A 27,796-nucleotide genomic window follows, 5' to 3' on the forward strand; every position below is an offset into this window, starting at 1 on the left:
CTCCAAGATCTGTATCTTGAAACCCTTCATGCTCCCTAGTCCCCATCTTTTCTGCCAAATCCACAATCTTTTTCATGATTTCCTTGATTGGCTCTCTTTTTAAGCCTGTGAAGTTATGCGCAACAGCTGTATATAGTTTTCTCCATCAGGAGCTTATTACTACGAGCTTGATGGCCTTCATGGCTTTTTCTGTAACAACAATAGTGTCTTCAGTGGTGTAATCCTTTCAGACTTTTATGATGTTCTCTCTGTTGAGGTTCTCTTTTATAGCATTTGGCAATCCTTTCCATAGAGTACCATGTGTAATGAGGCTTGAAGGTCCTAACGAACCCCTGATCTAGAGACTGAATTAGAGATGCTGGGTTTGGGGCAAGTGACACCTTCAGTGTTGAACTCATGGGGTTCTGGGTGTCCAAGGGCATTGTCCAATATCAAAAGAACTTTAAAAGGCTGTTCCTTACTGGCAAGGTACTTTCTGACTTCAGGTACAAAGCATTTCTTGTAAGCCTCTGGGGTTGGCAGCTTTATGGATAAGCACCGTCCTGATCATCAACCTATCTGAATTTGCACAGAACAGTACAGTTAGCCTATCCCTTCCTGCCTTAAATCCTGGTGCTCAGATTGCCCTTCCTTACTAATAAATGTCCTTTGTGCTATATTTTTTCCATAATAGGGCACTTTTGTTGGCACTAAAAACCTATTCAGGCAGATAACTTTTCTCTTTACTGGTTTTCTTAATGGCATCTGGGAACTCATCTGTTGCTCATCTTGATAGACAAAAGCTGCTTCTCCGTTATCTTGACATTTTTTAAGCTAAACCTCTTCCTAAAATTATCAAACCATCCTTTACCAGCATTCAATTCTTCAGCTTTAGATCTTTCATCTTCCCTTTGCTTTAAGTTGTTATATAATGGCTTGGTTTTTCTCAAATAATATTGGGGTCTTTAGGTATGTGTTTCTTATAGAAATCCTGCACCCACATAAAAGCTGCATTTTTAATACAGGGAACAAGATATTTGCAAAAAGTGCAATGTTTTCATGCCTGCTCGTGTAACTGCAGTGACACTGTTACGAATGTCCTTTCCTCTTTTTTCTTTCTTTTTTTTTTTTTTAACAATGAACACTGGATTCATTTATCTTGAAATGGTGGGCAGCCACAGCTGCAGACTTCAGACCATGGCACACATGATCCCATGTTTCTTTTCTTTCTTTCCTTTTTTTTTTTTTTTGAGACCCAGTCTCGCTCTGTCACTCAGACTGGAGTGCAGTGGCATGATCTTGGCTCACCGCAACCTCTGCCTCCTGGGTTCAAGTGATTCCCCTGCCTCAGCCTCCCAAATAGCTGGAACTACAGGGGCATGCCACCATGCCCGGCTAATTTTTGTATTTTTAGTAGAGACGGGGTTTCACCATGTTGGCCAGGCAGGTCTTGAACTCCCGACCTCCGGTGATCCACCCCTGTTGGCCTCCCAAAGTGCTGGGATTACAGGTGTGAGCCACCATGCCTGGCCGAAACATCCCACTTTTTCTTTTACTATCATGACTTTTCTCTGCTTCTCTTGGGAGCACTTCCAGCATTACTGGTGGCAGTTTATATGAGTCCCATAATGTTATTCAAGGTTTATGGTATTGCACTACACATGATGAAAAATATGTGAGAACGAGAGACCACTTTTTACTGTGATACGAAATTTACCAGAGAGACAAACTGCTCTTGTGACATTTTAAGTGGATACTCACAACACTTGTGCTCACTGAATAGCAACAGGAGGTGGCTACAAAATTATTACAGTAGTATGGTATATACTACAGTTAATTTTATGCAGTTATGATTTAACACTGCATCTTTACTGCTTTTGTTTACATTTCTGTTGACTGGGAATGGGAACACATATGGTCTGTAAGTGTTTGTGTTTATAACTTTTGATACATTTTAACTTTTTATCACTAATTTGTGTATATTTTATGATGTAAATGATAAACTAGTATCTACATATATTTTATGCATTTATGGCATATGTTTTTCTTAATTTTTTGATATTTCTAGGCTACTTGGTTTGTCTGTGAGTTTTTTCAAATTATTGCAAATCTCCAAAACAATTTTCAATATATTTATGGAAAAAAAATCTGTGCATAAGTGGACCTGCTCAGTTCAAACCCATGTTGTTCCTGGGTCAGCGACGCAATGGTTGTCTCAAGACAAAGCATCTGTGTTTGAGTTGCCAGCTGTGCTAACCATTGTTTGGTTTTGTTTCATAGAACACCATTTTTATTTGATTTTCTGCTAGCTGAATCTATTAATTACCAATAAAGGTTGTTTAAAGTCTCCAAATATAATGATGGATCCTTACAATTCTATCAGTTACTGTGTCAAATAGTTTCATGCTCTGTTGTAAGGGACATACACAATTAAGGGTTATTATGTCTCTTTATCCCCACTACCTTTCCTCGGCCTGAAGCCCGCTCTGTCTAAAGTGAATATAGCTACTCCTGCTCTCTTTTGATTAGTGTTAGCATGGTATATATTTCTCCATCCTTTCACTTTTAATCCATATGTGCCTTTATATTTAACATGAGGTTTTTTTTCCTTTCCAACTTTTAGTTTCAAGGGTGACACATGCAGGTTTGTTACGTGGGTAAATTTCATGTCTTTGGGGATTGGTGTACAGACAATTTTGTCACTCAGGTAATCAGCATAGTATCCAAAAGGTAGTTTTTCAGTCCTCACCCTCCTACCACCCTCTACCCTCAAATTGGTCCCATTGTGAAAGGGAGTTTCTTGTAGGCAACATATAATTGGGTCTTGTTTCTTGATCTACTCTGACAATCCCTGTCTTTTAACATCATTTTTTTTAAGAGCAACTGACAGACAAACTAAGATTCATACTTGAGTTTTTGGCAGATTTTTTTCTGTAAAAGGAACCAAAAGTGAGGCTGACACTTTAAGGAAAACAACTGAAAGCATATATTGCCAATGATAAAATTAGAGCTTTCCATGCAAAAGTCAGAATTTTTAGAAACATGTATGTGCCACTGTGAGCTTGAAAGCTCCCTGATACTTAAAGACTATTCCAATGAGATAGATAGTGATATTAATGAATATGATTTTTAAATATATAATATAATATAATTTGTAAACATTTGGAAGTTCTGCATGAGTCAGTGATCTGATATTTTGCAAATGACCAATACATGGTGTCACAAAATCATGTATGGTAAAATTCATTCAAACCACAAGATAGATCTATGTATTTTGATGTTACAAATCATAAAACATTTATTGCTATCACCCAAATTGGTGTGTAGAACTAAGGAAATTCCAATTAAAATCCCAACAGACTTTATTTTTATAAACGTGACAAGCTAGTTTTAAAATTGATGTGGAGATGCAAGGAAACTAGAGTAGCCAAAGCAATTTTAAAAAAGAAATTGAAGAACTTACTACCTGATTTCAAGACTTTCTGTTAAGCTACAGTAATCAAAATAGTGTTGTATTGGTATCAAGAGAGACATATAAATCAACGGAACAGAATAGAGACTCTAGAAATAAAATACACACACATGGAACCAGTAGACTTTTGACAACGATGCCAAGGCAATTCAATGGGGTAGAGATGATCTTTCCAACAAATGATTCTGAAAGAATTATAGCGTCATTTACAAAAAACAAACAAACAAACAAAAACAAAAAATAAAAACAAAACAAATCTTTGTCTTACAATATACACTAAATTTGACTCAAAATGAATCCTTAAATGTTAAGAGCCAAAACTATAAAATTTCTAAGGGAATACAATAGATAGGATAATTTAGTGATCTTGAGTTTGGCAAAGATTTCTTTAAGAAGACATACAGAATGCTTAACCTAGCTGTGGTGGCTGGCACCTGTAATCCCAGCTCTTTGGGAGGCTGAGGCAGGAGGATCACTTGAGGCAGGAGGATCACTTGAGCCCAGGAGTTCGAGGCTACAGTGAGCTATGATTGTGCCACTGAACTTTAGCCTGGGTGACAGAGCAAGACTCCATCTCTAAACACAAAAAAAGAAAAGAATCTTATAGAATGTCTAGATGCATCACATGATTTTTAGGAATGACAGGTTCTACAAGAAACTTTTAGGCAACAAAGGAAAAAAATACATATTTTTTTAATATGTGTACTTTTAAATTTATTTCTATATAGCCTGGTCCACTGGACTATTAGGAAAGCTCCCAGATCTGTGACTAAAAAAGTAATTTCTCCCTCTTATCTGCCCAAAATTTTCAGCAACCAGCCACGTGCATTTTATGAACATTAACATTTTCCCTCCAATCTTATTGTTTGAGGAAGCTGTATTGGTCAGGATCCAGTAAGAAGACAGAAACCACCCCAGTTAGTTTAACAGAGAGAATGTAATACTCAAGACTTGCTAGCCAGATATGGAACAACTAAAAAGGCAATAAAGGAACAGTAAGGTATCTCAGAGACGCCTTACCACATCCATAGGATACAGCTATCCCCACTAGGACTGAGGAACTAAAGAAAAAGGTTGGAATTATTGAAACTCACAGGCTTGAAGAATGGGTCCCTACAGACTGGAAGTCAGACCTCTGAGGAGCGACCATTGCTCAGATAATGCTGGTGCTTCAGAAATCTGGGAGAGGGTCATTGGGAGCTGAGACCCAGACCTGTAAGGAAGGGAGGGGGTTCCCTGTTCACTGAGGCCATATCTCTGGGAGGGCATGATAAGGCTGGTGTTCTATGTTTTAGTAAGTCAGCAAATTGGAATCACGCTGCTTCTGGAGGGAACTGCTGCTGCCAAGTGAAGTAGTATAGCTGAGGTGACTCGGACGCAAACAGAAAAGAGAGCACCTTGTCTTCCCCCTCCAACCCCACAGTCTCTCTCTAGTGCCCAATTGGCAGAGCCTAAAGAAACCAACCAACAAAGAGAAAGGTTTGCAGAGTGCCTGCATCACAAAACAGGATATGGAACTCTAGGTTCAAAGCTGAGAGACACTAGCTTAACAAATAACACACCGGAAGCACTTAAATTCCAACTGTCTTTCTTAACATAAGATATAGTTTGATGTGTTGTAGTCTACATATACATGATTATAGTAAAATGTATCATTCACGATTGTTTCCTTCCTTCTGTTCATGCTTATGTCCATAAACACGAAGAAGTTTATCCCCAAAATCCATTTGGAATGCCTCTCATGGAGTATACTTATCAAATAAACTATTAACTAAATAGAAGCAGCAAAAAGTTGCATGCTATTAGATTCAAACTTTTTTTTTTGACACAGGGTCTTGCTCAGTTGCCCAGTGGTGTGACCACGCCTCACTGCAGCCTTGACTTTCTGAGCTCAAGTAATCCTCTCAGCCCAGCCTCTCAAGTAGCTGGGACTACAGGTGTGCACCACCACACCTAGCTAATTTTTGCATTTTTTTACAGACAGGGTTTCACCATGTTGCCTCAACTGGTCTCAAACTCCTGGACTCAAGGGATTCGCCAGCCTAGGCCTCCCAAAGTGCTGAGATTACAGGCATACACCACTGTGTCCGGCCAGATTCAAACTTTAAGACCTAGCAAAGCGAAACCTTGCCTGAGGAAATGATGAGAGTTAGCACAGATTATTTATTCTGGAGGAATTTTAAGATGTTCACTCTTTTGGTCCACATGTAATGGTAGCTAAAGATGATGATTTTTGTGGGTGATAATGTAAGATATAATTGAGGCAGGGCACAGTGGTTCACGCCTGTAATCCTAACACTTTGGGAGGCCGAGGAGGGCAGATCACGAGGTCAGGAGATCGAGACCATCCTGGCTAACAGGATGAAACCCCATCTCTACTAAAACCAGGCGTGGTTGTGGGTGCCTGTGGTCCCAGCTACTCAGGAGGCTGAGGCACGAGAATGGCGTGAACCCAGGAGGCAGAGGTTACAGTGAACCAAGATTGCACCACTGCACTGCAGCCTGGGTGACAGAGCGAAACGCCATCTCAAAAAAAAAAAAAAAAAGAGAGAGACAGAGAGAAAGATATAATTGATTATTTCTGAAATAATCCTTTACAAATACTTGGGAAGTGATGCCATAAATCATTTGAGTGCTTTGTAAGGCAGCTCATAGCATCTCTGCACTTAGTTGATTTGATCAAGTTAAAAAATAAAAAAGCTCCAAGGGATTAAGAACACAAAATAGGGCTATTTCCTTTTTATATACTCAATAAGAACATTAGACTGCATTTCAAATATGAATGCATCAGTACAAAAATTTTTTAAAGCCTCACTTAATGTGAGGGGTCATGCCCAGCAAAAATCCTTCTGAAAGTCCAACAGAGCCCAGCATGCAACAGCTTCTTCTTTTGAAATGGGATGTGTTGCAGGGTCTCCGGACCACAGACCTTAAAGTCCAGCCCTAGATTGTTCTTTTAGGCTGTTGCATCCCTAGTCTCATTTCAGATTTTTATTTTCAGGTGCTTTCTGTCTCACTAGTTTTATGTTTTCCTGCTTCTTTCCAAATGCACCCTTATTTTCAGCATTGTGTTTGATGCCATGGGGAATATAAAAGGAATATAAGACACAGCTCCTGCCCACAGCTGTGTTTAATCTAGTTGGGGCTATAAACCAACATCCATGAAACAATTAATTCATGAAACAGTAGTATATACATAATATTATATATTAGCAAACAAAGTACTATTCTCCAACATGAAACAATACTCAGTTCATTTCAGCTAAGCTAAGCCGAAGAGTTTTTCAAGTAACCTGAAGAGGCTTATTTAAATATTTCCTTTATAATCTGTGAGACTTCCAGGATCAAATGATATTTTTATTTTTACTTTTTAAAATTTAGAGATGGGGTCTCGCTATGTTGCCCAGGATGGTCTTGAACTCCTGGGCTCAAGCGATCCTCCCACCTCTCAAATGATATATTTAAGAGGAGGTATATAAACTTGATGACTTTATGAACATTTCAATGAATATCGCTGTTCCTTAGTTTTTGGAATAATAAATACCACACAGCAAAATGGTGAAGAACAGCTTTGTAAAGTTCAAGTTTTTATGGCCTTTCCTTTGTTGCCAGTCAGCCTGGCCACTGGCCTTTCTTTAACCTAAACCTGTTTTTGCAAAGAGCATTGCATTGTAAACAACAATATATGCAATGTCACTCTAGAACTGACCCTTTCAATTTAAGAATTATATATATTTAAAGAAGAATCTATCCAAGAAGACTTAGAACATTGATTGTAAGTAAAATGTAACAATGGATTCCTGCTTTATCCTATTCCCACCATGCTATACTATGCTCTGCCTGTTTATCCCCTCTAAAGCTCATGTTGAAATTTGAGCCCCAATGTGGCAGTGTTGGAGTGGGCCCGGTGGGAGGTGTTTGGATCATGGAGGCAGATCCCTCATGGAGAGATTAATGCCCTCCCTCAGGGTGAGTGAATTCTCATTCTGTTAAGTCCCATGAGATCTGGTGGTTAAAAAGAGCCTGGTACCCCCGACCCCCAACCCTTGCCTCCTCTCTCCCTATCTCTTTGCACATACTGGCTCCATTCCACTGTGAGTTGAAGCAACCTGAGGCTTTCACCAGATACCAATGCCCAATCTTGGACTTTCCAGCCACCAGAATGATGAGTCAAAGAACCTTTTATCTTCATAAACTACTCAGTCTCTGGTGTTCAGTTACAGCAACACTAAACATATTAAGACACACTCTGAAATCCTGGAGAGAGAGACCAATGCCCAAATCATGAAATGTAAAGCTCTTAAGCAATAAACTCAATGAATGTTCTATAAACATATTCCGTTCTCAGTAAAATTGCTTCAAAATAACACTACTCTAAATGATGGCTGTCACCAGAAAACATCAGAGAGCTGGAAGCACTCAGCTTTCCCTTCCTTTGTAATCAGCCAACTTCATTACGCCTTCTGCCTAGTAATGATAGAGATGGGTTTCATAACATGAAAATAATCGGCATCACAAACTGCATGCTCTCCCGAGGAACTAGAGATGTATGTCATTTCACATACCAATGGGAAAAACATGACTTTTGTTTAACTCAGGCACTGGAGTTCTAGAAATAGAGTGAAATCCTGCAACTTACTGGTAATGTATGCTGCACACACTCTTTGAAGCAAACACATGTTGAGAAAATGCCATTTTAACCCTGCCTTGAGGAAGTGAAGTGGTATATTGTACCTGTGTCATCAGCTTTTTTTCTCCCCTGAACAGGAGTCAATTCGTGTATAACCAATAGAGAAATATGCCACTGCCTCAGAATTTTTAAAAATATTTTTTGTTCTTATTATAACGGTAATATTGCTCATTGTAGAAAATTTGGAAAATGGGAAAACGTAAAGAAGGAAATAAGAATCACAATCCCTCAATCCTAAAATTACTACTTGTTAGTAGTTTGATTTCTCTTATTCCAATATTTTTATAAGTGTGTATTTTGCATAGTTGAGATAATTTTGTGCTATTTTCATACTGCTTTTTTCATCTAATGTAAACTTGTAAGCATTTTATCTTTTCATTAACATCTTGGTAAATGTACTTGTAATGGGTGCATCTGCCGCAGTATGAGTGCACACTAAGTTACCTCACCATTCCCCTGTTGATGAACGTTTAGATAGCTCACTTTTCCACCATTATCAAAAATATAATGATCACATGCACACACATTTATTCTATGAACTGGAACCCAGACCTCTGATGAAGGGTGGGTGGTTTCCTTATTGACCAAGGCTACGTCTCTGAGATTTTAAGGAAATAGTGCAGAGTTACAAGATCAAAGAAAAGTAGAGGACTACGTGCTCGCAAACAGGGTGTTCCTGATAAGTCCTGCTCTTGCAAACGAAGCAGGGCGTTCCCAATAAGTCCTGCTCTTGCAAACGAAGCAGGGCGTTCCCCATAAGTCCTGCTCTTGCAAAAGAAGTCAGGGAAAGGTCAGAAAAACAACAATGTGTCTTGTGACTTGGTAACATTCCACAAACGACTGTATAAAATAAAGCAGAGCGTGCGATTCGAGGCGGCCGCCATGTTTGTCTTGTCTTGTATTGTCTTGTGTGTTCACTCCTTTGTTTAGGAAACACGCGGACCCCAACAATCACATGCACACACATTTATTCTATGAACTGGAACCCAGACCTCTGATGAAGGGTGGGTGGTTTCCTTATTGACCAAGGCTACGTCTCTGAGATTTTAAGGAACTAGTGCAGAGTTACAAAGATCAAAGAATCTAGACATGTTTAGAGCTCTTAATAGATACTAACAAACTGCTTTCCAGATTGTCCCAGTTTACACTCCAGTAGCAAAGTGCAAGAAAGCCCACTTCACTGTACACCATGCCTGTGGCAGCACTGAGTGTTCGTATTTCTGAGGGTGAAATGATTTCTCAATATTATTTTGATTTATGCTATTGTATTACTAGTGAGTTTGAACATTTTACTCTCAGGATATTTTAACTTGATGCAAAATGTATAAAAATGAACTTTTATAGAATATTGCCTTCTAAATTGACATAGTGAATCCTCCTTTCAGCCAATTCTGAATACTTAAATGAAAAATTCTTCAATTAGCATTCTTAATTTGAAGTTTCCCTTTACCTTATTTTTTTAAAGACTTTGTTTAACATTAAATTATGGCTTAAAGTGAATTCTTCAGCCAAGGGAAGTTGGTTCTCTTTTTTATAGCCAAAAGACTTAAGTATATTAGTAATTCTGTATAGAAATATACAGAACACGGGAAAATGCAAAAAAAAAAAAAAATCACATTTTAGAAGTTTGCTAAAAATCTCTTTCTCCAGTGGGGAGACTGAGAGTGTACAATTAAGGAAAATAATTTGCTTTTTGCATGTCCATGGCAAATGATTGCCTGTTCCAATCAAGAGACTTTTCCTCATTGATTTCTCTGCATGTCTCCTGTGCTTTGAAGCTAGAACTTAACATTAACAGGGAATTGACTTTCCTTTTTGGCTCTTCTCTTTACAAACATCGCTCATTCACTCACAAATCTATGTTTTAAAGGGCTACAGTTTTATTTTTAAGAAGCAGTTCAACATTCAAAATTCTGTGAAGTGTGATTTCTTCAGAATTTCAATATACACTAACAAAAGAAAGAGTTTAGGTAAGAAGGCAACAGCCAACAGAAGCAAAGACAGTATCTGACCACGGCTTACCTAGTAGGATGGCGGAAGTTCTGGCACAATCTCTACTTCACTCCAACATAGACTTGATTGACAGTAGCATTTCCTAAAGACATCCTAGATGCATATATGTTCTTTACATATATTATTTTTACAACACACAACAGTGCTGCCAACTAAGTATTATTATTCCCATTCTATAGATAAAGAAACGAAAGCTCAGAGATGCTAGAGCTAGGTTTACAACCTTGGTCTGTGTCATTCAGAATCTAGGAATGCTTCTTTTCTTTTCTTTTTTTTTTTTTTTTTTTTTGAGATAGAATCTCACTCTGTTGTCCAGGCTGGAGTGCAATGGCATGATCTCAGCTCATGGCAACCTCCACCTCCCAGGTTCAAGCAATTCTCTGCCTCAGCCTCCTGAGTAGCTGGTATTACAGGTGTGCACCACCACATTGAGCTAAATTTTTTTTTGTATTTTTAGTAGCGATAGGGTTTCACTCTGTTAGCCAGGCTGGTCTTGAACTCCTGACCTCAAGTGATCCACCCACCTCAGCCTCCCAAAGTGCTGGGATTACAGGCGTAAGCCGCTGCACCCAGCCTTTAAAAAAAAAAAAAGAAAATATATACACAAAGAGTGCATAGAAATATACTACATCAAAAAATAAAATGCACACCATTTCCCTAGCCATTTCCCTGGAGCTTAGAAGCCCCTGGTGTTCTTTTCCTCATGACATATCCCACACACACCATGTAACCACTCTCCTAAATTTTGTGTTACCAATTCACTTGCGTTTCTTTGTCATCTTACTTTACATGTCGTATCTGTAAACATTATATGTTTTAACTTTGCCTGTTTTATATTTTATCTGTATGGAAATCATAAATAGTGCCTGTCTTTCTCAGAAAAATTCCTTTGTCATGAATAAACCACAGGCCTGTTACTGTACCTGCAGTTCTAGAAACCAGCATAAGTATAAGCCTAGATTCATAGTCTTAAAGTAGAATTGTGATGGAGTTCAGCACACACTAACCCAAAACAGGGCACCTTGGCATTTGAGAAGGCAACAGAAGCAGGAAGTTCTCCCTCATTTTCTTCCCCTTGTTCCTTCTCCTCTGACACAGGTTGTAAATCTCTCACTCCAGGGTGGCCCACCATATACCTGGAGGAAAGCAATGTCCCCGTCTGAAGACACAGAGACACCAAGAAGAATCTGAACAGGCCTTGCTAAGTTCCCTTCTGTTTATAACCATTAGCTTATACCATTTTATCCAATCATACTTCCGCTTGACTGTTCATAAGCATACATAGTTTTCCCTGTTTCTTTGGGTCTTCATTTCTGAAAGTTCCCGGGTCACATAAAACTTGTTTTGTTTTGTTTTGTTTGAAACAAGGTCTCACTCTGTCAGCCAGGCTGGAGTGCAGTGGTATGTTCACGGCTCACTGCAGCTTTGACCTCCTCCCACTGAGGATCTTCCCAAGCAATCCTCCCACCTTAGCCTCCCAAGTAGCTGGAAATACAGGTGCACGCCACCATACCAAGCTCATTTTGAACTTTTTGTAGAGATGGGGGTCTCACTATGTTATGCAGGCTAGTCTTGAACTTCTGGGCTCAGGCAATCATCCTTCCTCAGCCTCCAAAAGTGCTGGGATTACAGGTATGAGCCACTGCACCCAGCCCCCGTCACATAAAACTTATTTCAAATAAATTTGTTAAACTCTTCTCTTGTTAACCTATCTCTTATTATAGGAGTTTCAAACATGAACCTAGTAATCAGTGGGGAAAGAACTATTTTCTCTCCTATAATTGCCAGATTTAGCAAATAAAAGCAAGTATGTCCCATGCATATTCTAGTGGGTATGCCCCATGCAATATTTAGGGCATATTCGTACTAAAAAGCATTTGTTCTTTGTCTGAAATTCATATCTAACTGGGCATCCTGTATTTTATCTGTCAGGCCCGTTTTAAGGAGTCTTACAACATTAGTCTGTTTTGTTTTGTTTTGTTTTGTTTTCTGAGACAGAGTCTCACTCTCTCACTCAGGCTGGAGTGCAATGGTGCAATCTCTGGTTCACTGCAAGCTCTGCTTCCTGGGTTCAAGCGATTATCCTGTCTCAGCCTCCCGAGTAGCTGCCATTGCAGGTACGCGCCACTGCGCCTGGCTAATTTTTGTATTTTTAGTAGAGAAGAGGTTTCGTCATGCTGGTCAAGCTGGTCTCGAACCCCTGACTCCAGGTTTTCTGCCCGCCTTGGCCTCCCAAAATGCCAGGATTACAGATGTGAGCCACCACGCCTGGCCACTACATCAGTTTTGACACCTGAACACAACCCTAGAAGGTAATTACCCTGGCGGGTAAGCCTTGAAGTGGTGCTGTAACTGTCCAGTGGGTTCTCCTTGCCCGCTGCCTAGACAGAGCCATCAAGATGGGGGAATTGCAACACAGAAAGAATTTAATTCATGCAGAGCTGGCTGTATAGGAGACGGGAATTTTATTATTACTCAAATCAGTCTCTCTGAGAATTCAGGGATCAGAGTTTTTAAGGATAATCTGGTGGGTAGGGGGCCATAAGTAAGGAGTGCTGATGATTGGGTTGGAGATGAAATCATAGTAAGTCGAAGCTGTCCTCTTGTGCTGTCTGGCAGTCCCTGGGTGGGGGCCATAAGGCCAGAGGAGCCAGTTTATCGATCCGGGTAGTGACAGCTGATACATCTAGCACAGAGTCTGCAAAATATCTCAAGCACTGATCTTACATTTTACAATGGTGATTTATCCCCAGGAGTAATTTGAGGAGGTTCAGAATCTTTTTTATTTTTTATTTTTGAGATGGAATATCTCCCTGTTGCCCAGGCTGGAAGCAGTGGTGTGATCTTGGCTCACTGCAACCTCGGCCTCCCGGGTTTAAGCGATTCTCTGCCTCAGCCTCCCAAGTAGCTGGGATTATAGGCGTGTGCCACCACGCCTGGCTAATTTTTTTGTATTTTTAGTAGAGACAGGGTTTCACCGTCTTCGCCAGGTCTTGAACTCCTGACCACCCACCTCAGCCTCCCAAAGTGCTGGAATTACAGTCGTGAGCCACCTTGACTGGCCGGTTCAGAATCTTACAGGCTCCAGCTACGTGACTCCTAAACCATAATTTCTAATCTTGTGGCTAATCTATTAGTCCTGTAAAGGCAATCTAGTCCTAAGCAGGAAGGGGGTTTGTTTTGGGAAAGGGCTGTTGTCATCTTTGTTTCAAAGTTAAACTATAAACTAAGCTCCTCCCAAAGTTAGTTCATTCTCTGCCCGGGAATGAACAAGGACAGCTTGGAGGTTAGAAGCAACATGGAGTTGGTTAGGTCAGGTCTCTTTCACTGTCATAATTTTCTCAGTTATAATTTTTGCAAAGGCAGGTTCAGTCCCCCACAATGTGGGGTGGAAATTGCAAGGATCCTGGAGTTAGGAAACCTGGGTCCTAATTCCCACCCCATCGGCTCTTGGTTATGTGACCTTGGACACCTCACTCCTCCTGAGCTTCAGTTTTCTCATCTTCAAAACAGGAATCACAAGAGACTTCCTCAAAAAGGCTAAATCCTCATCTGTTATAAGAGAAACTCAATAGATTGTTTATAATCTAGACTAGATAAAACAAGAAATAGTACCATGGGCACATCACTTAAAGATCTGGAGGTGACCCCCAAGAAATCCTGAAAATAGAAACTGTTAAAAGTTCCTTAAGGCTGCCTTTAGCTGTAGAACCAGGGGTGGCCTGTGGGAAGCAATAGACTGGGAATGTTCCTTCTCATGACAAGCTCTTTCTTGGTATTTCATGTTTTTAACATCAACTTTGTTTTGAAAAGTTTAAAATCGGGCAGGGCGCGGTGGCTCACGCCTGTAATCCCAGCACTTTGGGAGGCCGATGAGGGCAGATCACGAGGTCAGGAGATGGAGACCATCCTGGCTAATACGGTGAAACCCCGTCTCTACTAACAATACAAAAAATTAGCTAGGCGTGGTGGTGGGCGCCTGTAGTCCCAGCTACTGGGGAAACTGAGGCAACAAACTCGCTTGAACCCAGGAGGTGGAAGTTGCAGTGAGCCGAGATCGCGCCACTGCACTCCAGCCTGGGCGACAGAGCGAGACTCCGTCTCGAAAAGAAAAGAAAAGAAAAGGTTTAAAACCGTTCAAACAGATTTTTGAAACCCGAGATCTAGTTTTAAAATAAAAATGAAACTGGGAGAAATAGAATACCTCCCTCTCAAGGTTCAGGACGAACTGAGAACATTGTGTGTGAGAATGCTAAGACTGCAAAGATGATAGCCTGCCTGTCTTTTTAGAGGGAGGGAAAGGAGAAAGCGCCCTGTTGTCCCTGAAGAAACTGACAGGAGAATGTTCCTCCGTATTTCTGACGGGTCGCTCAACCCTGACGGGGCAGCTCTGCTGATTCCACGCCCAGCAGCCTCCGACGCTGCCGAGGGACTTTATACATATTTTTTATGCCAATGATGAATTCAAGTTACAGAATTTAAACACGAAGAAAGCTCCTCCTGGGCTTCTGATGCAGGGCAGGGTCTCCAGGAAGGCAGGGCGCCCCCCTTCCTCAGTTTCCCTCACAGACGCGGTAGACTCTCCCTACCTGCTCCAAACAGGAGCTCAGTTCCAGGAGCATCGGCGCTGGCAACAAGATTGACGCGAGCTGCAGCGCCCTCTGGAGGCACGCAGGGAAAATGCAATGGGGTGACGGTTCTGCAGCCTCAGGACCGGATCTCAGGCTGCGGTCTGCCCTCTAGTGGCTGCAGACGCTAGTTACACTTCGAAAATGCTCAAACGGGTCAGTGAAAACTTTTGAGTTACTTAACTGAAAAAGAAACTAGGGAGACAGAGAAATGAGAAATCGTTCAGACGGCACATTGTTGAGACGTCAACGGGAGAGTGGGTTTCTGCCTCTTTGGATTCTCTCCTCTAAGCCTGAGGTTCCCTAGAAATTGGAAAAATAAGGCTAATACACAATGTAAAAATGCATTTAAGTTCGAGGATTGCCTTTCATTCTGAGATTTTTGTTGGGCTGAATTTGGGGGGCTTTGTGAAAGTGTCGTCAAGTCTCAATTTTCTTTCAATGTCTCATGTCCTCTCCCAGATACTTGGGAACGTTTACTCCTTTGTTACACGCCTACTTCTAGACTCGATAAAAGAAGAAATAGGCCGGGCACGGTGGCTCAAGCCTGTAATCCCAGCACTTTGGGAGGCCGAGGTGGGTGGATCACGAGGTCAGGAGATCGAGACCATCCTGGCTAACACGTGAAACCCCGTCTCTACTAAAAAAATACAAAAATTAGCCGGGAGCGGTGGCAGGCGCCTGTAGTCCCAGCTACTCGGGAGGCTGAGGCAGGAGAATGGCGTGAACCCGGGAGGTGGAGCTTGCAGTGAGCTGAGATCCGGCCACTGCACTCCAGCCTGGGGGACAGAGCGAGACTCCGTCTCAAAAAAAAAAAAAAAAAAGAAGAAATAGTACCATTTATAGTACCAAGAAAAAGTACCACTGTTCCCTCCCATCAAGACAGTCTTTCAAATTCATAAGCACAGAATTACTTTCAGGTGGAATGGATGTCCAGGCTCATTCAGATCCAGGGAATATAAGGTGTCTCCTCTCCATGTTACAGATTTGAGACCTAGGCAGGACCAGTGATCTGTCCGCTGTATAATACAGCATCTTGCAGCTGGTAGAAACTCAGTAGGAATTGCTGAAAAAAACAAAGGTCATGGGTGACAGATGGGACCTAAAGCCCAGATATTCTGTCCTTTTCACCACACCAGGATCCTGAGATTTCTGGAAAGACATGTGCAATCTGCTTAATTGAAAAACTGCCCGGTTTTCTTAACAGGGAGGTGTTGGACTGGGGACAGGAACAGCAGGAATCCAGCAGGGAGAATTGGTGTTTGTCACACTGAAGGTGAGCCTTGGAAAGTCTCATGAGATATTATCAGACTGCAATGGGGGATGTGTGGGCAGGCGTTAGCTCCTTTGATGGTTTTCCCTACAGGCTGGGATATTAATGAGACTGGGGGGTTGGGAGGAGTTACTGGGTGGGGGGTACAGAGGAAGGCTTTGTGCGATGCAGAAAGAAAATCCAGAAATAAAGGCCCATGAGAAATGGGAATGTTCTACACCACGGAGTGAGCAAGGGAACAGAACCTTAAAACTAACTGTGAGGTCAAGTGCCAGGTGGCTCCCAGAATAACCAGGAGCTCTGAGTACAGGGAAGCACCAAATACTTCGCACTGTTAACAACTTAAAAATGCCAAGCCGTGTGCCAAAATGCCCTCCAAACAGTTCTGTAAATTTAGATTTTCATAAATTCTGTATTACAGTTCCAGAAAAACTGTTTGCAATAATATATTTAATGATGTTTGGTGAGGACATAGAGAAATTGAAACCCTGGTGCATTGTTAGTGGGAATATGAAATGATGCAACCTCTGTGGAAATCACTTTGGCAGTTCCTTAAAAAGTTAAATTTAGGGCCGGTTGCAGTGGCTCACGCCTGTAATCCCAGCACTTTGGAAGGCCAAGGTGGGTGGATCACGAGGTCGGGAGATCTAGACCATCCTGGCTAACATGGTGAAACCCTGTCTCTACTAAAAAAAATACAAAAAATTAGCCAGGCGTGGTGGTGGGCGCCTGTAGTCCCAGCTGCTCGGGAGACTGAGGCAGGAGAATGGCATGAACCCGGGAGCAGAGCTTGCAGTGAGCCGAGATCTCACCACTGCACTCCAGCCTGGGGGACAGAGTGAGACTCTGTCTAAAAAAAAAAAAAAAAAGTTAAATATAGAATTACCATATGACTCAGCAACTCCGCTCCTAGGTATATTCCTAAAAGAACTGAAAAAGAGGTATTCAAACAAAAGCTGATACAGTACACCAGTGCTCACAGCAGCACTATTTACAATAGCCAAAAATGGAAACAACCCGTATGTCCATCAACTGGTAAGTGCTTAAAGAAATTGTGGTATGTTCATACAGTGGAATATTACTGAGCCATAAACAAGAATGAAGTACTGATATGTGCTATGAGGTGGATGAAACTTGAAAACATGCTCAGTAAAAGAAGCCAGACACAAATGGTCACATATTGTATGATTTCACTTACATGAACTAAAAAGTCTATAGAGACAAAGATTAGTGGTTGCCAAGGACTGAGAGCAGGGGGAAGGGGAACAGACTGCCTAAAGGGTAAGGGTTCCCTTTTGGGGCAATGAAGATGTGTTAGAACTATATGGAAGTGATGGTTGTACAATATTGTGAATTATACACTCTTTTTGTTGTTGTTGTTTTGAGGCAGGATCTCATTCTGTTGCCCAGGATGGAGTGCCATGGTGCCATCTTGGCTCACTGCAACCTTGACCTTCCAGGCTCAAGCCCCTCTCCCACTTCAGCCTCCCAAGTAGCTGGGACTACAGGTATGTGCCACTACACCCAGCTAATTTGTTTATTTTTTGTAGAGACGGGTTTATTTACTCTTAAATTAAGAAGTTTCTGTTCTGTGAACTTTACCTCAATAAAAAAATGTTTAATATTTAAAATATATTTGATAACTAGTCACTTTAATAACCAGTTGCTAACGAGATAATAAAAAGATATTGCAATCTAAATAACTTTTTTTTTTTTTGAGACGGAGTCTGGCTCTGTCGCCCAGGCTGGAGTGCAGTGGTACAATCTCGGCTCACTGCAAGCTCCGCCTCCCAGGTTCACACCATTATCCTGCCTCAGCCTCCTGAGTAACTGGAACTACAGGCGCCCGCCACCATGCCCGGCTAATTTTTTGTATTTTTAGTAGAGACGGGGTTTCACCATGTTAGCCAGGATGGTCTCGATCTCCTGACCTCATGATCCACCCGCCTCGGCCTCCCAAAGTGCTGGGGTTACAGGCGTGAGCCACCGCGCCCGGTGCCCCCCCCCCCTTTTTTTTTTTTTTTTTTTTTTGCGACAAAGTCTCACTCTGTCCCTGAGGCTGGAGTGCAATGGCGCGATCTCGGCTCACTGCAATCTCCGCTTCCTGGGTTCAAGCAATTCTCATGCCTTAGCCTCCTAAGTAGCTGGGATTACAGGTGCCTGCCACCACACCCAGCTAATTCTTCTATTTTTAGTAGAGGCGGGTTTCACCATGTTGACCAGGTCAAACTCCTGACCTCAGGTGATCTGCCCACCTCAGCCTCCCAAAGTGCTGGGATTACAGGCGTGAGCCACCGTGCCCAGTCGCAACCTAAATGTTTCTTTTGGATTAAAGTTACAGCCAGTCCCACCTCTTTAGGAGTTTCACATCCAAAGACTCAACCAACAGTAGATTGAAAATATTCTGAAAAAAATACCACAACAATAAAAAATAATCCAAATTTTTAAAAATACCATATAACAACTATTAACATAGCATTACGTTGTAGTTGGCATTACAAGTAACTAGATATGACTTAAAGTATGCAAGAGGCTGTGTGTAGGTTACATGTAAATACTATGCCAAAATGTCTTCCAAACAGTTATATAAAAGACTGACTATAATCAAAGTTTAAAGGACTATTTTTCTTCAATTGGATGTATCTAAATAATTACCAACCTTTAATAATTTTATGACTCCTGCAATTCACTTTAATGACTTATGATTATCATTGTGCAAATAATGAGGATACACTTTAGTGAAAGGCTTTCTTTGACTGCACGTGCTGCATGTGATTGCTGTGGTTAATAAAATTGACCTATTCTACTGCAGTAGAAAGAGAAACAAATTAGAATTGGTTTTAAAAAAAAATCATTAAGACCTTTGGAAATGGGTATCTCATTGTGTCACTGACTCTCAGATGCAAATTTTTTTTTTATATTTTGACATTGTTGAAATCAGGTGCCTGTTACAGTCACTGAGACCAGGCAGCCATCACGATGTAGCTGTCATTGCCTGTGTTTGTTCATCCAAAAGTGCTAAATCGTGTCGGGAACCTGGGGAAGAATTCCAGAGACAAGAGTGGAGCACTGTTTCAAGAACATTCTTGATTTTAAAACATAGACATTGTGAGTCAATGTCAAAAAATGGTTCTGAATAGTTGGATTTGGAATGTGTAGAAGTTTTAGGAATGCTTAACCAGTTTGTTTCATTCATGTTTTACTTTTCATATGTGGGTGTATATGTATACACAAACATGATAGAGAGTAATATCTTTGCTGGCCAGGTGCAGTGGCTCACGCCTGTAATCCCAACACTTTGGGAGGCCAAGGTGGACGGATCTCGAGGTCAGGAGATCGAGACCATCCTGGTTAACATGGCGAAAACCCGTCTCTACTAAAAATACAAAAATAAAATTAGCGGGGGGCAGGGCGTGGTGGCTCACGCCTGTAATCCCAACACTTTGGGAGGCCGAGGTGGGCGGGTCACGAGGTCAGGAGATCGAGACCATCCTGGCTAACACGGTGAAACCCTGTCTCTACTGAAAATACAAAAAATTAGCCAGTCATGGTGGTTGGCACCTGTAGTCCCAGCTATTTGGGAGGCTGAGGCAGGAGAATGGCGTGAACCCAGGAGGCGGAGCTTGTAGTGAGCTGAGCTTGCGCCACCGCACTCCAGCCTGGGCAACAAAGTAAGACTCTGCCTCAAAAAAAAAAAAAAAAAAAAAAAGGCCGGGCGTGGTGGCTCAAGCCTGTAATCCCAGCACTTTGGGAGGCCGAGTCGGGTGGATCACGAGGTCAGGAGATCGAGACCATCCTGGCTAACACGGTGAAACCCCATCTCTACTAAAAAATACAAAAAACTACCCGGGCGAGGTGGCGGGCGCCTGTAGTCCCAGCTACTCGGGAGGCTGAGGCAGGAGAATGGCGTGAACCCGGGAGGGGGAGCTTGCAGTGAGCCGAGATCCGGCCACTGCACTCCAGCCTGGGCGACAGAGCGAGACTCCGTCTCAAAAAAAAAATTAGCCAGGCGTGGTGGCGGGTGCCTGTAGTCCCAGCTACTGGAGAGGCTGACACAGGAGAATGGCATGAACCTGGGAGGCAGAGCTTGTAGTGAGCCGAGATCACGCTACTGCACTCCGCGTGGGCGACGGAGCGAGAATCTGTCTCAAAAAACAAACCAAAGCAAAACAAAAACCAGAGACCCTAGATAAGACTCCATTTGGGGCTCCCCGGTTGTGAGGTGTTCTGTGCATACATCAGTTGTTCCTGATCTGGGAGAGGGCATGTCAAGCACGGCCCTTACAGAGGGAGGATAACTGGAGCTTGCACCTGGCCTTTCTAGACCCCTTGCTGTGGCACAACCCTTGGTTGTGATGCACGCCCCTATTTCAATGCTGCTGCTATATCGTATCCTTTTCCTGTAGTAAACTGTAGATCAGTCAGCACTGTCATTTGGTGTCCTGTAAGTCTTTAACAATGGAACTCTGCTCAACTGCCACCAATAAAGCAGATGCCTGTTAGACATTTGGTAGGCTGATTACAGAAATGGACTCTAAAGCTCCTCCGTCAAAGGTGAAGTAATTTCTCCACCGTTTGAACTAACCAGTGACTCTCTTTTGGTGATAGAATGTGGTGATAGGAACAGTGGCCAGTTCTGGGTGTAAGCCTTGCTAAGTGAAGCCAAATTCCACCTGGGGTTGCCTCCATACTTTGAGTCCCTATGTAACAAACTGCAATCTAACGTAGATTTAAATTAAATGAAAGCAGAACTTATGAGCAGACTTTTGTAACAAATAGCTGAGTCCCAGCCAATCACAGCAGCTGAGCGTCAGTCGGTCACAGGTGGCCAACTGATCAGACCAGGTTCAAATATGGTGTCTGCTGATTGGTTACTGAGCCGTAACCAATCAAGCTGTTTCGGTACCTCACTTCTGTTTTCTGTCTGTAAATGCTGCTTGCCTACCTTGCAAAGTAGGGCGCTCGCGCGCGCGATTTCTCTCTCTCTCTCTCTTCTTCCTTTCTCCCTCCCTCTCTCCTAGGCTATCCCGCTGGAGGATGAGACATGTGCAGCAGAGCGGAATCAGCTCAGTTGTCCCAGCTGAGGCCCCATACATTTGAGAAAGCCCGAAGAAGACTAGTCAAGCCACTCAGCAAACCCACAGCAGACAAGAGATGCAGAAACGAGCTTCTCCAAGCTCAGTTCAAATAATCTGAACTGCTCAGCTGGCCCACAGACTGTAAGCAAATATAATAGTTTGTGATTATATGCACCTAAGGTTTTGTGGTTGTGTGTTATACAACGTTATTGTGACAATAAGTAACTGACACAGATATCCAAGCACAGATGTCAAGTAGGCAGTTGGATGCATGGCTCTGAAATTCAGGTGAAAAGTCCAAGCTGGAGGAAATTTTGAGAGCAGTAAGGACTGGAGTGGACACAGTCAGCTGCTCCACCCGGACTGCCTGAAGTAACTTGTTTTCTTTTTTGAGAGCCCCACTCATGCTTTTGATTCTAACACCCAGCACCTGTGTCTCTTCGGAGCCTTGGCTTGGGCTTTTAGAGCTGCTTTGGCCCCCACAACTAGAGAACAAGATATACCTGCAAATGTACTTCTCTCTAAGACAGTGGTTCCCAGCATTTTTGCCACCGGGGACCGGTTTCATGGAAGACAGTTTTTCCATGGACCGGGTGGTGCAGAGGGATGGTTTTGAGATGATTTAAGCACATTACATTTATTGTGCACTTTATTTCTATTATTATTACATTGAAATATATAATGAAATCATAATACAACTCCCCATAATGTAGAATCAGCAGGAACCCTGAGCTTGTTTTCCTGCAACTAGATGGTCCCATCTGAGGGTGATGGGAGTCAGTGACAGATCATTAGGCACTAGATTCGCATAAGGGGCGTGCAACCTACATCCCTCGAATATGCAGTTCACAATAGGGTTCCTGCTTCTGTGAGAATCTAATGCTGCTCTGACAGGAGGTGCAGCTCAGCTTCACTCTCTTACCCGCCGCTCATCTTCTGGTGTGCAGCCCAGTTCCTAACAGGCCACGGACTGGTACTGGTCCTTGGTCGGGGGGTTGCGGACCCCTGTGTCATATGTCAGGAGGTGAGCTCAGGTGGTAATGCAAGTGGTAATAGGGAGTGACTGTAAATACAGATGAAGCTTTGCTTGCTTGCTCACCTACCACTCACCTCCTGCTGTACAGCTCAGTTCCTAACAGGCCACAGACCAGTACCGGTTCATGGCCTAGGGCCTGGGAACTCCTGTTGTAGGACAATCCTTGACCAGTGACAGACAGGCAAAGGGTGCAGAGCGGAAGGTGTGTGGAAGGCTACTTCTCTTGTCTCTGAAAATCTCTGGGCACACCTTAAGCCCCAGGGTTTCTTTACGCCCAGGATTGGGCTAAAACTACCCTCTCCAAAGACTGCCTGAGAGTATTCCTTTGCTGGGCTTCCTCTCCTCTGTTCGCATCCCCGCTCCCTCACCAGTCTGGGGAGTATTTCCTTAAGAAATCACGTGCTCACAAATCAGGCTCGGCTTCTGGGTCACCCACCCTAAGACAAACACATAAGTAATATTTTGAAGCCATGAGTCTAGATGAGCTATCTGTAAGATTATCAAGGGGCTTGGTATCCATAGTTATTCTCTATATTTAGCATTTTAAGACATTTTGATTTTTTTTTTAATTTTGCATGCCTTTTTAAGTTTTGGAACCATGGCAATTCTGAATGTTTCTAAGTATAAAGTCTGCCCTTGCGCTGATGGATTTATGTAGCAAATATTCAAGATTCTGCCAGAGTAGGATTTTCTAACCAGGTCAACATCCCCTTGATACGTATTTACTTCTGGATGCAAATGTAGAAATAAATAGAGGGATGTGAGTGCGTGAGTGTGTGTGTGTGTCTGTGTGTGCACACACTCCTGTTGAGGCAGGAATAAAGGAGTCCAGCGCATGTTATTGGCCGTCAGGCAAAGTGAGGAACAGCCCCCGTGGAGCTAGAGAATACATTCCAGATTCTGGAATGTTTTGTACAATATCTAAAAGTAATGTGGTGAAGCTCTAAAAAGGAAAAACGGCCACAAATATACATCATTCAAAAATATTTAGGTCATTTACTGTATAACTGGCACGGTGCATGTAAGGTGAACTGATCAGACATGATTCTGCCCTCTCTGTCCTTAAAAGTTTGATGGTTGATGAGGGGAGGAGAGATAGGCATTCAATAATTACTTAGATAATTATTTACTTATAATTATGTGTGTTTGAAAGAAAAAGTACCAGACATTCTTAGAATAAATAACTGAGGACTAACATTGTCTGAACCAACAAGAGAGACTTCCCTGAGTAAGTGACCTCCAAGCCTGAGGGACGAATTGAGTTAAAGGGATATCAAGGGGACACGCTCAGCATTGATATCAGGAAAACAGGTTTTCTTCAAACGATGTTACAGCTATGCTGTAGCCACAAGAGCCATTCAGCAAGATCATGCGTGCTTCGCTCCCTCAAGCCCTTTTTTCCCGTATGTGGACTTTGTCCCTGATTGAAATTCTCTCCAGATTCGGTTAATGCCACTTCCTCTTTTAAGCTTTCGCTGACTCTAAGAAAAGTTAGACACCCCTGCCCTGTGTGCTTGTGTGTTACTGGCACATCAAAGGTACTTGTTAAATATTCATTGCATGTTCAGCAAATAAGTATAACAGCACTTTATTCAGTAACACTCTTTTGCTTGTCCAACCCATCACCAGACTCTGAGCTCCCTGGAGCAGAGGCTGTGTCTTGCTCATCCTCCATCACGATGCCGGATTTGTGGCACTTTAAAAATGTTTGTTGAATGAATGCATGAGGTTAGTAATGAGGATAAGAATAAGGGCTGTGATAAAGGAGACCTATGAGATGAGGTTTCAATGTACCTTGAGGTCAGATCATGGAAGACCTTAAATATCGTTTGAAGGAGTTTGTACTTTGTCATGTGGGGCATGGGGAGCCGCTAAAAGTGTCTGAGCCAGACCGATGTGATTAGAGCTGTGCTTCATGAAGGTAATTCTGGAGAGGCTGGGGGCAGGGGCTAACTGGGAAGTTGCTTAGATTAGTGGTAGTAGAAAGGGACAGGAAGGAGGGAAAAGCTGCCAGGGGATGATCGGCTGCATCAGAACCTGAGAACTCATTTCAAGTGAGAGAATCACTCTGGGGCATTTGCCACCAGAGGCTGCAGTTCACATAAACTCTCTGTAATGTTTCCTAAGAATTCTCCAGAGACACATGAGTTTTCTAGTTAGGTAATTAAGAAATAGTTATGTTCTCAAGAGAATAGCTGAATGCCCTAGATAATTTCTTTAATTTTGATTTAGCAAATGGGTGAGATAACTATGCCATCCTTCCTTTTTGGCTGATGTCCACTTCCTTCAGACTAAATAAACATTTAATCACACTGCAGCAACATCAGTCACCTATGTCATCTTTAGAAGCTTCACTATGTCAGCTTCTGGACTTAGGCTTCCCTCTGCTAACTAGAGTTCCTGATTCATTTTTATTGTTCCATCTCCTAGTAGCTGTAATTACCAATACTGTAGATGATGCTGTGGGTTTGTTTGTTCATTAAAAGTAAGTAAGTTCAAAAGAAAAGGGAGCATACCAAAAATTTACACTGTATTGCAAATTTTATACCAGAAGTCAGGGATTAGAAAATTTACGATTCTCCAGGCACTCAAATGTTAATTTCTCTGCCCTGCATATGTTTCAAAACATGTTCCAAATCTGATCCTGAATCCAAACTAATCATCCATAATGTGGGCAGGTTAGCATTAGCATAATTTATCTTCTGATTTTTTAATTTCAAAAACAAATATTTATACATAACTATTCTGTGCACTCCTGGACATTTATGAGGACCTATTATGTGCCAAACTCTTCTGTATGTTGTATCTTCATGTACCTAAAGCTTTCATCTTCACACAACTCCTGCAAGATGCTATGTTATTATCTCTGTTTTACAGTTGAAGAAACAGGCTCAGAGTGGTTCATTGACTTGCCTGAGGTCACACAGCTCATGGGTGATGGAGCCTGTGGGAAATTCAAGTCACCTTGGCTCCAAGCCCCACTCCACCATGCTGCCTTTCTCTAAGATTGAACCAGAGCTCCACAACTCGGCAGAAAGGTTGAAAGTCTTCCCTAACATAGGTGAATAAAATTAAAGCTGTCTTTCGTGCTGTCCTGTCATCCAAGCAGAGAACAAGCCTCAGTAAGTTTACCAGTTTGAATGAGCAAAAAACCCTGATTCCCAACAGCAAACAGATATGACCACAAAGTGTATGCCCACATGAAAGTCATTTCCTCAATGGGATGATGTGTGCAGCAAACCACCACGGCACATGTTTGTTTACCTGTGTAACAAACCTGCACATCCTGTATATGTACCCCGAACTTGAAATAAAAGTTGGAAATTAAAAGAAAGTCATTTCCTCTTTTTAATGAAACTGTTTTCTCAGAAGGTTGTGGCCTGTGTCAAATGTCACTGGACAATACGATTGTAACAATACTGCAGACCTCAGTGGACTGTTGCAGAAGAAATCTCTCGGCCGGGCACAGTGACTCAAGCCTGTAATCCCTGCACTTTGGGAGGCCGAGGTGGGCAGATCACCTGAGGTCAGGAGTTCGAGATCAGTCTGACCAACAGGGTGAAACCCTGTTCTCTACTAAAAATGCAAAAATGAGCTGGGTATGGTGACGGGCACCTAATCCCAGCTACTCAGGAGGCTGAAGCAGGAGAATCGCTTGAACCCAGGAGAAGAAGGTTGCAGGGAGCCGAGATCACACCACTGCACTCCAGCCTAGGTGACAGAGTAAGACTCCGTCTCAAAAAAGAAAAAAAAAAAAGAAACCTCTCACACCTTATAAGCATTCTTTCTGTATATAATGATAAATGCTTTGTTATTACATGGAACAATTCTTCAAAGCACTTAAAGATCACTGATTGTACATTAATATTTACAACAGCCCTATAAGTACCTTCTTTTTTTTCTTTCTTTCTTTTTTTTTTTTTTTTTTTTTTTTGGAATCTTGCTTTGTTGCCCAGGCTGGAGTACGGTGGTGCAATCTTGGCTCACTGCAACCTCCGCCTCCCAAGTTCAAGGAATTCTCCTGCCTCAGCCTCCTGAGTATCTGGGATTACAGGTACATGCCACAATGCCTGGCTAATTTTTTTTGTATTTTTAGTAGAGATGTTGACCAGGCTAGTCTTGAACTCCTGACCTCAAGTGATCCGCCTGCCTCAGCCTGGGCAAAAGTGCTGGGATTACAGGCATGAGCCACCGCACCTGGCCCTACAACTACTTTCAGGCCGAATATTGCTGTTCATATTTTCTTTCCTGGGGTGACTGATGTCTGGAAAAGTCAATGAGTCCCTAACTGGACCCTGAAATTAAGTGCTGTTCTCTGGTCCTACATCTAGCGGGCTTTTGTGTGCTTGAAGAGGCTTATTTACTAGTAAATTTAAGAAAGTGATAGATATAACCCTTAAGACTGCAGGATGGAATGAATAGCCTCATCTTTCTGCTTCCGATGTTGCAGAGGAAGCAAGCTTTGGATTCTTGTCCTCCTCCTATGTTGCTGGTACCAGACACATAGCATCACCCATTGCGTCATTTGAACACTCACAATAAGCACATTTACCTCCATTTTAGAGGTAGCGAAACAGAACCTCAAAGATATTCAGGAAATGCCCAAAGTCAGTTGTCCAGTAAAAGAGAGATCCAGGGTCAACCAAAGCCCATTTTCTCTTACCGCCTCTGTACTACCTTTCTTCCTGTTATTTTTTTTAAATACTGACATCTGTCTAAAAAGCTTAGAGATGGGGTATAGGGAAAACACAAATAGCTGAGATTCACAAATAACTGCCAATTCTTATTTTAGCATTTCTCCCAAATCTTTAATTAGAAAATCAGAACTGTTATCTAGTCCGATTGGCTGGTGTGAAATTCCCTGCTACTATCTGGCCTGTGTTGCTGGAGGTGAAACTGCCAGAAGGTGACTGTGAGGACACACCAGGTATGCATTTCTGTATAATCATGATTTGCTGTTGTATATATGCTACTGTTTGAGCAGCAAATTTCAGATTTCATAATTTTATATGTTAAATAGGAAATGCATACGATCAGTTAGAAATAAAGTTGTACTTTTTTGTCATGGAAATTCAGGATGAATCTTTTTATGATAACAGACTAAGATATTGCATGTCCTTCCGCGCAGCATACCTGCATTCTGACACAAATGTGCCAGGAGAATGCTAAACAGTTTTGTTCCCTTTTAAACGGAAATAGATAGGAAACTGATGGGAAAAGGTTCGTGAGCAACTGCTGTCACCAAAAAGAGAGAAGGAATCAAAACCCAATCTTTTATTGTCAAGTCTTTTTTTAATCTAGGTTTATAATAAACAGAAGCAGCAGCTCTTATTGTTAAAAGGTATCATTCCAAGATAACCTTAGGATGTTATCTTCTTTGTAGGTGCCATCAAATGAGTTGCTTTAACACTTAATACATCATAATAGAACTGCATATGATAAAGGACGCATAACAGACTTTTAAGAAATTACGTCATCTGACATTCGTATGTGCCATTTTTTAAAACCCGCTTGTAGAAACTTAGAAAATTCAGGGAATGGCACATATAAGATTCATATAGTCCGGGCACAGGGGCTCGCATCTGTAATTTCAGTACTTTGGGAGGCCAAGGTGGGCAGATCGCTTG

General features: G+C 42.1%; 1 long non-coding RNA gene across 1 annotated transcript; it reads left to right on the forward strand.

Annotated features, from left to right (window-relative positions):
- The first annotated feature begins 20,964 nt into the window (after positions 1–20,964).
- LOC144340562 (uncharacterized) lies at positions 20,965–25,503 on the forward strand. The gene is made up of 2 exons (XR_013416814.1): positions 20,965–21,274; positions 25,047–25,503. It is a non-coding gene; the product is annotated as an uncharacterized LOC144340562 (long non-coding RNA).
- Positions 25,504–27,796: the final 2,293 nt, after the last annotated feature.

Source organism: Macaca mulatta, chromosome 4, assembly GCF_049350105.2.
Source record: "Macaca mulatta isolate MMU2019108-1 chromosome 4, T2T-MMU8v2.0, whole genome shotgun sequence".
Lineage (NCBI taxonomy): Eukaryota > Metazoa > Chordata > Mammalia > Primates > Cercopithecidae > Macaca > Macaca mulatta.